The following is a 12,661-nucleotide window of genomic DNA, read 5'->3' on the forward strand; positions in this document are numbered from 1 at the left end:
AGTTCGTATCGTTTAATAGAAACACACATTTTTTTGCCAAAATTCGTTTTTATTATTCAACATAATTGCCATCAGAGGCGATACAGCGATTATAGCGATCTTCCAACTTTTCGATACCATTTTTGTAGTACGATTTGTCCTTTGCCTCAAAATAGGCCTCGGTTTCAGCGATTACCTTTTCATTGCTTCTAAATTTTTTACCAGCGAGCATTCTCTTGAGGTCTGAGAACAGGAAAAAGTCACTGGGGGGCCAAATCTGGAGAATACGGTGGATGAGGGAGCAATTCGAAGCCCAATTCGTTCAATTTCAGCATGGTTTTTCATCGACTTGTGACACGGTGCATTGTCTTGATGAAACAAAACTTTTTTCTTCTTCAAATGAGGCCGGTTTTTTTAAATTTCGTCCTTCAATCGCTCTAATAACGCTATATAATAGTCAATGTTGATGGTTTTTTCCCTTTTCAAGGTAGTCGATGAAAATTATACCATGCGAATCCCAAAATACAGACGCCATAACCTTACCGATCGATTGTTGAGTCTTTCCACGCTTTGGGTTCGGTTCATCGCGTGCAGTCCACTCAGCTGACTGTCGATTGGACTCCGGAGTGAATGATGGAGCCATGTTTCGTCCATTGTTATATATCGACGAAAAAAATCGGTTTTATTTCGAAATAACAGCTCCAAACACTGCTCAGAATCATCAATTCGTTGTTGTTTTTGATCGATTGTGAGCTCACGCGGCACCCATTTTGCACAAAGCTTTCTCATATCCAAATATTCGTGAATATTATGTCCAACACGTTGCTTTGATATCTTTAGGGTATCAGCTATCTCGATCAACTTCACTTTACGGTCATTGAAAATCATTTTGTGGATTTTTTTCACGTTTTCATCGGTAACAGCCTCTTTTGGACGTCCACTGCGTTCATCGTCTTCGGTGCTCATATGACCAGTACGAAATTTTGCAAACCACTTACGAATTGTTGCTTCGCCCGGTGTAGAGTCTGGATAACACTCATCAAGCCGTTTTTTGATATCGGCGGCACTTTTTTTCATCAAAAAGTAGTGTTTCGTCAACACACGAAATTCCTTTTTTTCACAATAACAAAAGTAGCTTCACTCAAAATGCAATATCTCACAAACTAATAATCAGACAGCTGTCAAATTTATACACATATCTTTTGAAGGTTGGTACTAACTGAAAATGGTATGGATTTAATTCTAGTGGCGCCCTCTCATAGAAACGATATGAACTTTTCAGCCGATCTGTTACCCTACCTGAGCGTTTCGCATCAGTTGTATCAGTACGATTACGTTTAAAATCAAAATAGTTTGAGTAACACTTTTCAAGTCATTGCCGGGCTTGCGCGGTTTTTTAGTCATAGGACTACCTTTTTGCTTTTCTATACTCACCTTGGTATATTCTCATAATTTTGCCCCTTGTATTATTTTTTTTTATTTAAAAGATATTTTTATTCAGGCCTATTTGCGTACAAGCTTTACGTGGCCGAATTAACCGATTTTTGAAGTGGATCTCGTTGTCACTCTTTTTCTAGGACGAGAAGAGCTTCCATTTCCCTCCTTTTGTATACGTACTACTTGCACGCCATTCCTGATGCCGGGGAAAAAATTCCGCCATACTTCTCTTTCGATGGAAAGAACTTCACCGTACTGCGACATGATTTCCCGAACGCACTGATCGCTGGTCTGCGGCGGAAGGTCATGCACGCGTACTTGTATGGCATTGTCCACCATGTACACAGGAATTTTGTATTTAATGTTGTCACACTCAACGCTGTGCACCTCGTTGTTAACCGAAGCTAATGCAATTGCATCGCTTTCACGTTTAAACATAATGTACACACAGTGTTGGTTATATGCCGAAAATTTGATAGAAGCTGTTATATTGCTATCTATATTGTATACAACATTTTCAATCCGGTAGAAGATGCTACAAGAACTTGCGTCTCTCAATTCATAAACCGTGAGAGAATTTTGCTACATTTCTTCGCTCTACTTCATACTGTGAGTATTTCACGCCCTTAAAAAAAATTTACAGTCTGATAATGATCGTTGCTGTGTGGAATTTCCCAAGAGAGAATCGCAAGTTGACAATTATCGCAGAAAATCGAGTCGATGATTCAACTTGATGATTCTCATACTAGGTTGCAATATTTCAAAACCCTTGTGTGGAACATTCACAGACATTTTCATAGACACAACTTATACAAAGGTTATATGTACATAGTTAGAATAAGCGGCAATAGTAAAATGATTCTATCGCAATTGTCAACTGCCTGTATAGAATCGGATCGCGAAACGAGAATAGGCGACCGTTTGTTGCTTCAGAGAAGATCCCCACAGCAGCGTGCTAACCTTTGATTTTCAGAAATGTCATCGAGAGAAATTCGCTCTCGCACTGGTGTCGATTCTATGTTAAATGAGCCATACCGGGTTTTTGTTGTTGCGATGATTTCCAATTTTCTTTGATGGCACTGATTCAATCGTTGAAGAGTTGCCAGTGAACGTTCTTTGATACGATAAAAGCCATCCTTGTGTACACACAGTTAGACGCCTTGTTGAATTGAATCTCAGTTACATTATTAGTGCCTAGATGCATTCGTTCTTTAAGTAAGATTTCAATATCATTTGCCGCTGGTCTAACTTTGCAACGCTTGAAATCTATACAAACTGAATTTGGTCTTGTTGGCCAAGTTTCAGGCTTTGTTAAATCGTATTTGACCATTCCGTACACTCTATTGTTCACTGCACTGTATTGTCTTTGTTTCTTTTGCTTCGACCGCAAACGATTTTCGACTGTGTTGGGTGAGATGCGAGCACGAACTAATTTTGCCCTTTTGATTAGAATTTTATCAATACACGGAACTCGTTTTTTTGTTCATTTTTTCACAAATGTAAAGCTAACATCATATATATGTCCGGTAGTTTTTATGGTTTGCGGTCCGATTAACTTGAAATTCGACACCTATCATCTGAAAGTTACTTTACAAAAGACTTTACAAACGTCATCTTTGGGTCAGTTTTGCGACTTTTTGAAGGATGTGTACTTGATTCGTCGTTACTGCTTATACCTACTTATAAGACTATTTTTTCGACACGGATGTTTAACACTTAATTCAATATGCACGAACGAATTTAATTTGTGTCTGAATTAGCTATTATGCCCAATTTCAAGGCATTCAAAGTTGTTCAAAACCAAAATCTTTTCGTTCCATTTCCAGAAAATAAACAAATGGCTGAATGCAAAAATCTTAGCTTGAAAAAACTCGTTCGAGTATGTTAGAATGCAAAAACCGGATAAAAACGTTGAGTTCAAAAACGAACACGAATTTTGCAATGGAAAATTCAATTTAAAACATCTTTCTTGCAAGAACCGGACAAAATAGCTTAAAAACGACAAAAATTTTAGAACGATTGATCAATCAGAGAAAGCATAATCAGAAGGAAAACTGAGGATAGGGACAACATTTTTGAGATGTAGGGCTAGCAAAAAGTGACACTAAAAATACGGAAAATAAACCGAAAATAAAGCACACGTTCGTGAGCCGTTTGTCATACACGAGAGTCAATAATTTCCATCGGTTTCATTCGTGCTATGTCGCGGCTCAATGCAAATCACCACACTTTCAACGCACATTTCCGGCGTGTTGGGCTTGCGGAGAGCGGTCTCTGTACCTGTGGCGACGGTTATCAGGACATCGAGCTTGTCGTGTGGTTGTGCGTAGAGTATCGCGACGCCAGGTCGAAGCTACTGGAATCCCTTAGGGCCCGAGGTAGACCGCCTGAGGATCGTTAGCAGCAGCGCGACTTGATCCGAAGAACATTTGATTGCAAGTACAACGGTTACTCGACTGAACCACAGAGTTCATTGAATAATTGATACATATAAATCCATACAGTGGCATTTGGTAGCCAAGTGCAAATTACACTCGGAGCGTGTAAAATTCTGTGCGAGTGGAATATTGCGTCATTTGAAAAATTAAGTAGTTTTGAGTTGTATCGTTTGTAGAACTCTGTCACCAGTAAAATTCATAATTTTTTTCTGTGTATATGCTTCTCATATACCCAGGCCCGTACCCAGGATTTCGCTTCGGGAGGGGCCCTAAGATAAAATAATAATGTTACTGAAGATTTCTTATGTACTTAATTAAATATTTATTCAACAGACACTTTAAACTTTTCACTGGAACTGTTATTGTATTACATTTCTTTACGTTTACTGTCTTGTTATTTCTACAACACATGTCAAGACCTTCTAAATAATTATGCACTGAAGTCTTTTTTATGCGAGTTTACGTACCGCATAAAAAAACCGCATAACTCTGAAACTTCGCATAAAAAAACGCATAAAGGCTGTACCAGAAAGTATGGACGCATTTTGATTTCGCTGTAAATAATTCACAAGTGTTAGATATTCAAATTTTATTCGTTATACTGATAATATTAGACTACAACAACAGAATATTATTCTCAACATTTGCTACTTAGCCATTGTAGACTAGCTGGCGACCCTTCTTGCGAACGTTCCTTATTAAATTCCGTCCAGACTTCTTGGCGACAAGTTTTGACACTTTTTTCCAATATTTTTCGAACTGTTGAATGGTTTCGGCTGCCGAGACATGTTTCCTAAGAAGTGCCTTCGTTAATACCCAAAATTCCTTAATGGGTCGAAGTTCTGGGCAATTTGGTGGATTCAGGTCTTTTGGGACGAAAGTATCATTTTTGGTGACATACCATTTTACCGTTGATTTCGAGTAATGGCAAGAAGCAGGATCTAGCCAGAACACAACAGGATCCTTGTGGCTTCGAATCATGGGTAGAAGTTGTTTTAGTAAACATTCCTTGATCTATATTTCACTGTTCATTGAAGCAGTGGCTTGCCAGACCGTAGCTTTCTTACCAAATTTTTCGACTTCAATCGATGTCTCGGACTGGTTTAACACTTGCCCTTCTCGCACCGTATAATATTGTGGTCACGTAGGTTTCGTCGTCCATAATTATGCAGTTCAAATTTCCAGCAAGAATCGTATTGTACAGCTTTCGAACCCTCGGCCTGATCGATGCTTCTTGTTTCGGACTACGTTTTGGTTGTTTCTGCTTCTTATAGGTTCGAAGATTCAAACGTTCTTTAGCACGAAGAACATTTGACTTCAAAGTGCCCACTTTTTTGGCCACATACCGAACTGAAACCTCCTTCTTTTGCTCGAACGCCATCAGTTTACGTTTATCCAACTGAGGGTTAGCAGGACCGTTTTCGGTTTATCCTCAAAGGTGTTATCCTCACCGAACTTCCTGATTGCATTTCGCACGGCTTTTTCACTTACTCTTTCCATTTTTGCTATCGTTCTCAGTGACAGTTCGCGTTCTGTGCACCATTTGTACACAATTTTACGAAGTTGTTCTGCTGAAAGTCCATGCATTTCGAAACAAACTAATAAAAACGAATAAACAACTGCACAAGTGGTTAGAGAAGAGTGTAAACAACAGGACGCAGTCATAAAAATTTACAGATTCGGACCCATTGCGAAATGGCAGCGGTTTTGGGTTGCGTCCATACTTTCTGGGACAGTCTTCAACTCTGAAAAATCGCATAAAAAAGTCGCATAAAAAACCGCATAAATAGACCTTAGTGTATATCTGGTTTTGATTTCGGGAGGGGCCCGGGCCCCTCAGGCCCCCCCTCTGGGTACGTGACTGCATATACCATTACCTCGAACACATTAATTAGTAATCTTTTATACCTCGCTCAGAAAGTATAATATCCACCTACATGTTCGACACTAACATCCGCCCGATTCTCTCGATCCGTCCCTGTCCACCATCTTCATCGGAACTAACAAGATCTTTTTTTGTCACTAACTGTTTCGTTCTCCTTTCCCCCGTCTCTTCACCATCTCGATGGCAACTAATTAGATCTCTGTCGTATTTAGACATTTTGTTTCCACACCCCTTTTTTACCCCGTTTTCCGCAATATTTACTTCTCTTTCATTCTCATCCGTAACATCACCATCACCGACAATCGAAGACCGCTCCAGTCGATCACTAGCATGCGAGTCACCCGCCGGGTCTTCGTAGCCTGGGGGTGTTTCCCGCGGACCCATACGAGCCGAAGGATGCGGCCAACATAGATATTTACCAACGCCATCTGGAAGAACCCAGCTGAAAGCTGTATTTTCTAGAATCCGCGACCCCGATACGACATTACCTAATGATACTATTCTAGTTTTAAGTTAGTCGTAAATTAAGATTAGATAATACCCTTGGCATCTTAGATCTTAAGCAGTGTGCCTTAAAATTATATTATATTATTGAATAAAAAAATAATTTCCATCAAAATGTTCTTCGCGCTCTACACCATGATTGTATTGAAATTCAATTAATTAATTTCATTTTTATTTAACGGCTATGTCCCTAATCTTCAAATTTAACTAATGAGGAAGGAGTGAGACAGTGAGGAAATATGAATGTTTTTTAAGATGTATCATTCGTATTTAATTTGCTTGTCATCTTTATTAAATAATAAAAGAAACAGTCCGTTTTAGTTCCATGTTTGCGTTGTAAAATCTTCGCTCTGCATGAGAGGCAATGATTTTCATAGAAATAATGTTTTTTTTTTTATTTTTTTTTTATTTTTTTTTTTTTTTAAATAACTATTTATTGGAATATGAGTTAAAATTAAATTGTTAAGATTTAAATTGGGTGTTCAGCCACAAGTGGTGACTTTTCAGCCCTATTATATATATGATTTGGTTATTACCATGAGGACATTATTTGCTTCCGCAATTCTGAGATTTTTGTGTAGGGAAAATTCTAAACCTACTTGTATTGTGTAATGGGGAAAAGGAACTTATATACTAACTTACTAACTAATACAGAGAGCGAATCGATTCAATTGAAGATTGCATCGATTTTTGTCGGAATTTGCTTATAATATTATGTGACATTACATCTAATGGTTCTATATTTGTGAGTCTGTGTAACTCATTTGTACTAAACCAGGGAGGACGCTTCAAAATCATTTTCAGAATTTTATTCTGAATCCTTTGAAGCGTTTTCTTCCTGGTGGAACAACAGCTTGACCAAATTGGTACCGCATAAAGCATGGCTGGTCTGAAAATTTGTTTATAAATTAACAATTTGTTTTTTAGACAGAGCTTAGAATTTCTGTTTATAAGAGGATATAAACATTTAATATATTTATTACACTTTGCCTGGATTCCTTCAATGTGATCCTTGAAAGTGAGTTTTTTGTCATACGTTAAACCTAAGTATTTAGCTTGATCAGACCATGTCAGTTCCAAGCCATTCAATTTTAGAATGTGATTATTGTTTGGTTTAAGAAAAGAAGCTCTTGGCTTATGAGGAAAGATAATTAATTGCGTTTTTGCTGCATTTGGTTTAATTTTCCATTTTGACAGATAATCACTGAAAATATTTAAACTTCTTTGTAGGCGACTGCAGATCACTCGTGGCTAACAGACTTGTGTCGTCACAGAATAGCGATTTCTGACAACCAACGGGTAGATTTGGAAGATCAGAAGTGAAAATATTATACAAGATTGGAGCTACACTCGAACCCTGCGGAACACCGGCTCGTACGGGTAGCAATTCAGATTTACAATTCTGATAGCTAACCTGAAGAGTACGATCAGTTAAATAATTTTGAATCATTTTGATCAAATAAATAGGAAACTGGAAATCAGACATTTTTGCTATTAAACCTTTGTGCCAAACACTGTCGAATGCTTTTTCTATGTCTAGAAGAGCAACTCCAGTGGATAACCCAGAAGATTTATTTGATTTTATCATGTTCGTTACTCTGACAAGTTGATGAGTAGTTGAATGTTCATGACGAAATCCAAACTGCTCTGGTAAAAAAATTGAATTCTCATTTATATGAGTCATCATTCTCAACAAGATAATTTTTTCAAAAAGTTTACTGATAGAAGAAAGTAAGCTAATTGGTCGATAACTTGATGTTTCTGCTGGGTTTTTATCAGGTTTGAGGATAGGAATTACTTTAGCGTTTTTCCATCTTTTTGGGAAGTAAGCTAATGAAAAACACTTGTTGAAAATTTTAACCAGGAGTCTCAAGGCAACATCGGGAAGATTTTTAATAAGAATATTAAAAATTCCATCATTACCAGGAGCCTTCATGTTTTTAAGTTTTCTAATAATTGATTTAATTTCATCAAAATTCGTCTCAATAATGTCATCGTGTGATAACACTTGGGTTGAAATATGATCATATTTCAGTGAGACTTCATTTTCAATAGGACTCACAACGTTCAAATTAAAATTGTGGACACTCTCGAACTGCTGAGCAAGTTTTTGAGCTTTTTCGCCATTTGTAAGAAGTATTTGATTTCCTTCCTTGAGAGCAGGAATTGGTTTCTGAGGTTTCTTAAGAACCTTAGAAAGTTTCCAGAAAGGTTTAGAATATGGTTTAATTTGTTCAACTTCTTTAGCGAAATTTTCATTTCGCCAAAGAGTAAATCTATGTTTAATTTCTTTTTGTAAATCCTTAACTATATTTTTCATAGCAGGATTACGAGAACGTTGATATTGTCGTCGACGAACATTTTTCAACCGAATGAGCAGTTGAAGATTGTCATCGATGATAGGAGAATTTAATTTAGTTTGAGCTTTGGGAACTGAAAGATTTCTAGCTTCGATAATATAATGATTCAAATTATCAATTGCTGTGTCGATGTCCGCAGAATTTTCTAAAATAGTTTCATGATCCACATGATTTTCAATGTGAGATCTGTAATCCAACCAATTAGCTCTATGATAGTTGAAAATAGAACTAATTGGATTAATTATAGCTTCGTTGGAAAGTCTGAATGTTACTGGAAGATGATCTGAGTCAAAGTCAGCATGTGTAATCGGTTCACTACAAATGTGACTTTGATCTGTTAGAACCAGATCAATTGTAGACGGGTTTTTCACTGAAGAGAAACAAGTCGGATTACTGGGATAAAGAACTGTGAAGTAACCAGCTGAGAGTTGATTATGAAGTATTTTACCATTACTGTTATTTTGCCTACAATTCCACTGGACATGCTTAGCATTTAAGTCCCCTATTACGAAAAATTTCGATCGATATCTTGTAAGTTTTTGCAAATCGCCTTTAAAGAAATTTAATTGTTCGCCGGTGCATTGGAATGGCAAATATGCTCCAGCGATGAAATAAATTCCATGAATGGTTTCAACTTCGATTCCCAAGCTTTCAATAACTTTAGTATTGAAAGAAGGTAAAATTCGATGTTTAATTTGCCGTTGGACAAAAATGGCAACTCCACCACCCATTCCAGTAAACCTGTCAAATCGATGAACCACATAATGTGGATTACTTTTCAATTTGACATTTGGTTTAAGAAAAGTTTCTGTCACAATGGCAATATGGATTTTGTGAACTTCGAGAAAATTATAAAATTCATCTTCACTCGATTTCAAAGATCGAGCATTCCAATTTAAAATATTCAAATATTTATTTAACATCACTATTAAATTTTAAATTCATTATAATATTATTTGCAAATTGCCATCCGATTTGAAATGCTTCAAAAAGAGATGAAGTCGAATTCATTTGGATGATCATTTGAAAAAGTTGATCTTGTAGGTAGATCATTTTATTTTCAGTTATATCGCCTAAATCAACTTCATTTAAAGAAGCGAATGGCATTGAAGGAATATTTGTAGGTAGACCGCCATTAGTAGAAGGTGATTTGGCCGGTCTACCTATTAATAAATTGTTTTCGTTAGAATTATTTACATTAGAAGAAATAGGAGGTAGTTTTCTACCTAATATACCAGCATAACTGACATTAGAAGAAGATGATGACGAGGTCGATCTACCTGTCAATAAATTGTTTTCGTTAGAAGACGAATTGGCAGGCGTACCTGTTTTTTGTTTCAAATTCGAAGAAATCAGTGCCTTAGAAGAATTAGGCGTGGCATTTGTAACGGTTTTTTGATTTTCAGGTATGTTCTGTAAATTTAAGGTAGTTGATTTGACTTGTTGTCTAAGCGAACGAGCGTTTAAAATTTTTTCCCTGACAGGACATTTCAAATAGTTGGATTTATGATTTCCATTGCAATTTGAACATGAAAATTTATCAGTGGTTTCATTCATTGGACAAACGTCTTTCGAATGTGATTTACCACAATTCAAACACCGTATATCCATATGACAATTTTTGGTTCCATGACCGAAGCCTTGGCAACGACGACATTGCGTTAAGTTTGCAATACGATTATGCCGTTTATAATGTTCCCAATGAATTTTAATGTGGGAAATGAAACGTACTTTTTCTAAAGTTTTCAAATTGTTTACATCACTTCGATTGAAGTGTATTAGGTAAAGTTCATGGGAAATTCCAGAGCGTGGTTTAGAAGTACCATTCGCTCTTTTTTTCATAAGTATTACTTGGGAAGGGGCAAAACCAAGCAATTCTTTTAGTTCATTTTTAATTTCATCAATACTTTGATCATTTGATAATCCTTTCAAGACAGCCTTGAAGGGTCTGTCTGATTTTATATCATATGAATAAAATTTATGAAGTTTCTCGGACAAATATCGGATAAGACGTTCGTAATCTTAATTAGTTCTTTGAATAGTTAGCCTTAAAAAAGGCTGATTAATTTCTTAGTCACTCTAATATCACTCTTTGTATCACTTAGTCACTCTAATATCACTCTTTGTATCACTTAGTTAGTGATTCAGGTAGTCTTGAAAAAGACTGAAGCCTTGAATCAATGAAACTCTAGGTAGCCAGAAAAAAATTCCAGGAGCCAAGAGCTATACGCGTGCGGTGCGAACGACTGTTCAACACCGACTGATAGAAATAATGTTGATTCTTTGCATACGAGGACATCTAATCGTATTAGCGATATAACCGATAAACCGCACTCTCTTCTATTCGCTCAATTTTTTTCTGAGATAACTTAACTGATTCAGAGAACTGAAGATTTGTTTGAAAGCTACCATTGGGTCGTCGATTAAGTTCAACGAACGAACAGAAGACTATTCGGATACCGAACATATAATCGTAGAAGTGACGTAACCGACAAATCTGACATTTTATTTACGCACAATGTCTGAACCGAATTGGACATACTTGGGCTCAGCATAATGTTACAATAAGGTCACATATCAAGTTCAAATGGTTTATGGCGAACTCATCTGGCTCTGAAGACATAATCATTTCAGCGACGTCGTCGAAAAACTGCTTTTTGTTTCAAGAGATAACTCAACCAGTTTTAACGAACTTGACCACGTTCAAATTGCTCGCTTCGGAGAAATAATCGTGTAATTGAATGAGTGTAAATCGATCATGATGTACACCTTCAGTCCAGCGATAGAATCGAATAATGACCACATCAGAAAACTCACACTCTTTTCTATCTGAAGCAGCGCCATTTTTACGTATTAAGGGACTAGGGGGCAAGATATATTTGGGTGCCCCTAACTAACTGAATGATCTTTTTTATTTGGTCGGTCGGTCTTCTCAAGGGCCCCCTAACACCGTGGGCCCAGGGCACGTGCTCCCATTCCCTCTGTAAAAGCGGCCCTAATCCGGAGACATTTTTTTGATGACAGCTCAAACGATTTCGACATGCTTAAACTCGATTGAAATCGCCAAAGGGGTTATTAATGATGTTCAATGTATTATGGCTGATACAATCGTTTTCGCAAATGTCAACGAATAAGAGGCTTGTAGTTAAACCATCGTTAAATAACTTGATTCAGATCTGAAAATTTTTTGATCTTTCTAAATTCGAATGCCACTAGAAAAGCAGTATCACAACACCGGGTAGGGAAAGTGGGGATAAGAAGCTATTCTAAAAGATCATAGTTGAAAGCGAATCCTCGAATTTGGCAAATCTCTCAGAAATTTCCCATAGAAATGCTTGCGGGGCAAAATCACCTTCAGCATTCAAACAGTGGGGCAAAACGCACTCCCAAAATGGCGCTCTTTGAAAAACAAGAAAGCTTCAATCGTTTCCGGAAAAAAAAACTCAGCAAGCAGCAAAAAGTTAATAACAGAAAGGTATTTTCATTGTTAATACTGATATAAGTTTTATGTCGTTAGTAGTTAAAATTTTTCTTATCACGTATCTATAAAAGAAACAGTTTAGCTAGAACTATATTATTATATGTTGGTCGGATATACACAAGTTTCGTAAGCGAATTTCGAAGCATTGTGACTCACATAATTTGAGTTATTTTGCCCCTAAAAACAAGAAACAGTAAATTCAAAGATATTCAATAGAGTTGCAAATAACTTATCTGTATTAAAACAGAATTATAAAAATCGGATGATTGGCACAGAAGTTTAGTGGTTACGTAAGGAAAATCGTTTTCAAAACTCGAAAAAAATACTATGGAACAAACACCGGAAATTACACACAACAACGATTCATATTCACCAAAGTTTATAATTATATCTCGTGCTTAAGAACTTTCAGTTTCATTGAAATGTCTGCCAAAAGTGAGTGGCTACTGAGAAAAGCATGAAATCCTCCCTTATGTCAAATTTGCAATGTACTGAGTAGAAGCAGAGCACCTGAACATCGTTCAACCTGCAATTGTTTTTGCTTCTATCACACAACCTGCATCCCAAAATTACGCTG

General features: G+C 36.8%; 1 protein-coding gene across 2 annotated transcripts in view; it reads left to right on the forward strand.

Annotated features, from left to right (window-relative positions):
* The window catches only part of LOC131428140 (uncharacterized), a 251,352-nt gene that overhangs the window by 27,262 nt on the left and 211,429 nt on the right, over window positions 1-12,661 (forward strand). The window lies entirely within an intron of this gene.

This window comes from Malaya genurostris, chromosome 2 (genome assembly GCF_030247185.1).
Source record: "Malaya genurostris strain Urasoe2022 chromosome 2, Malgen_1.1, whole genome shotgun sequence".
Lineage (NCBI taxonomy): Eukaryota > Metazoa > Arthropoda > Insecta > Diptera > Culicidae > Malaya > Malaya genurostris.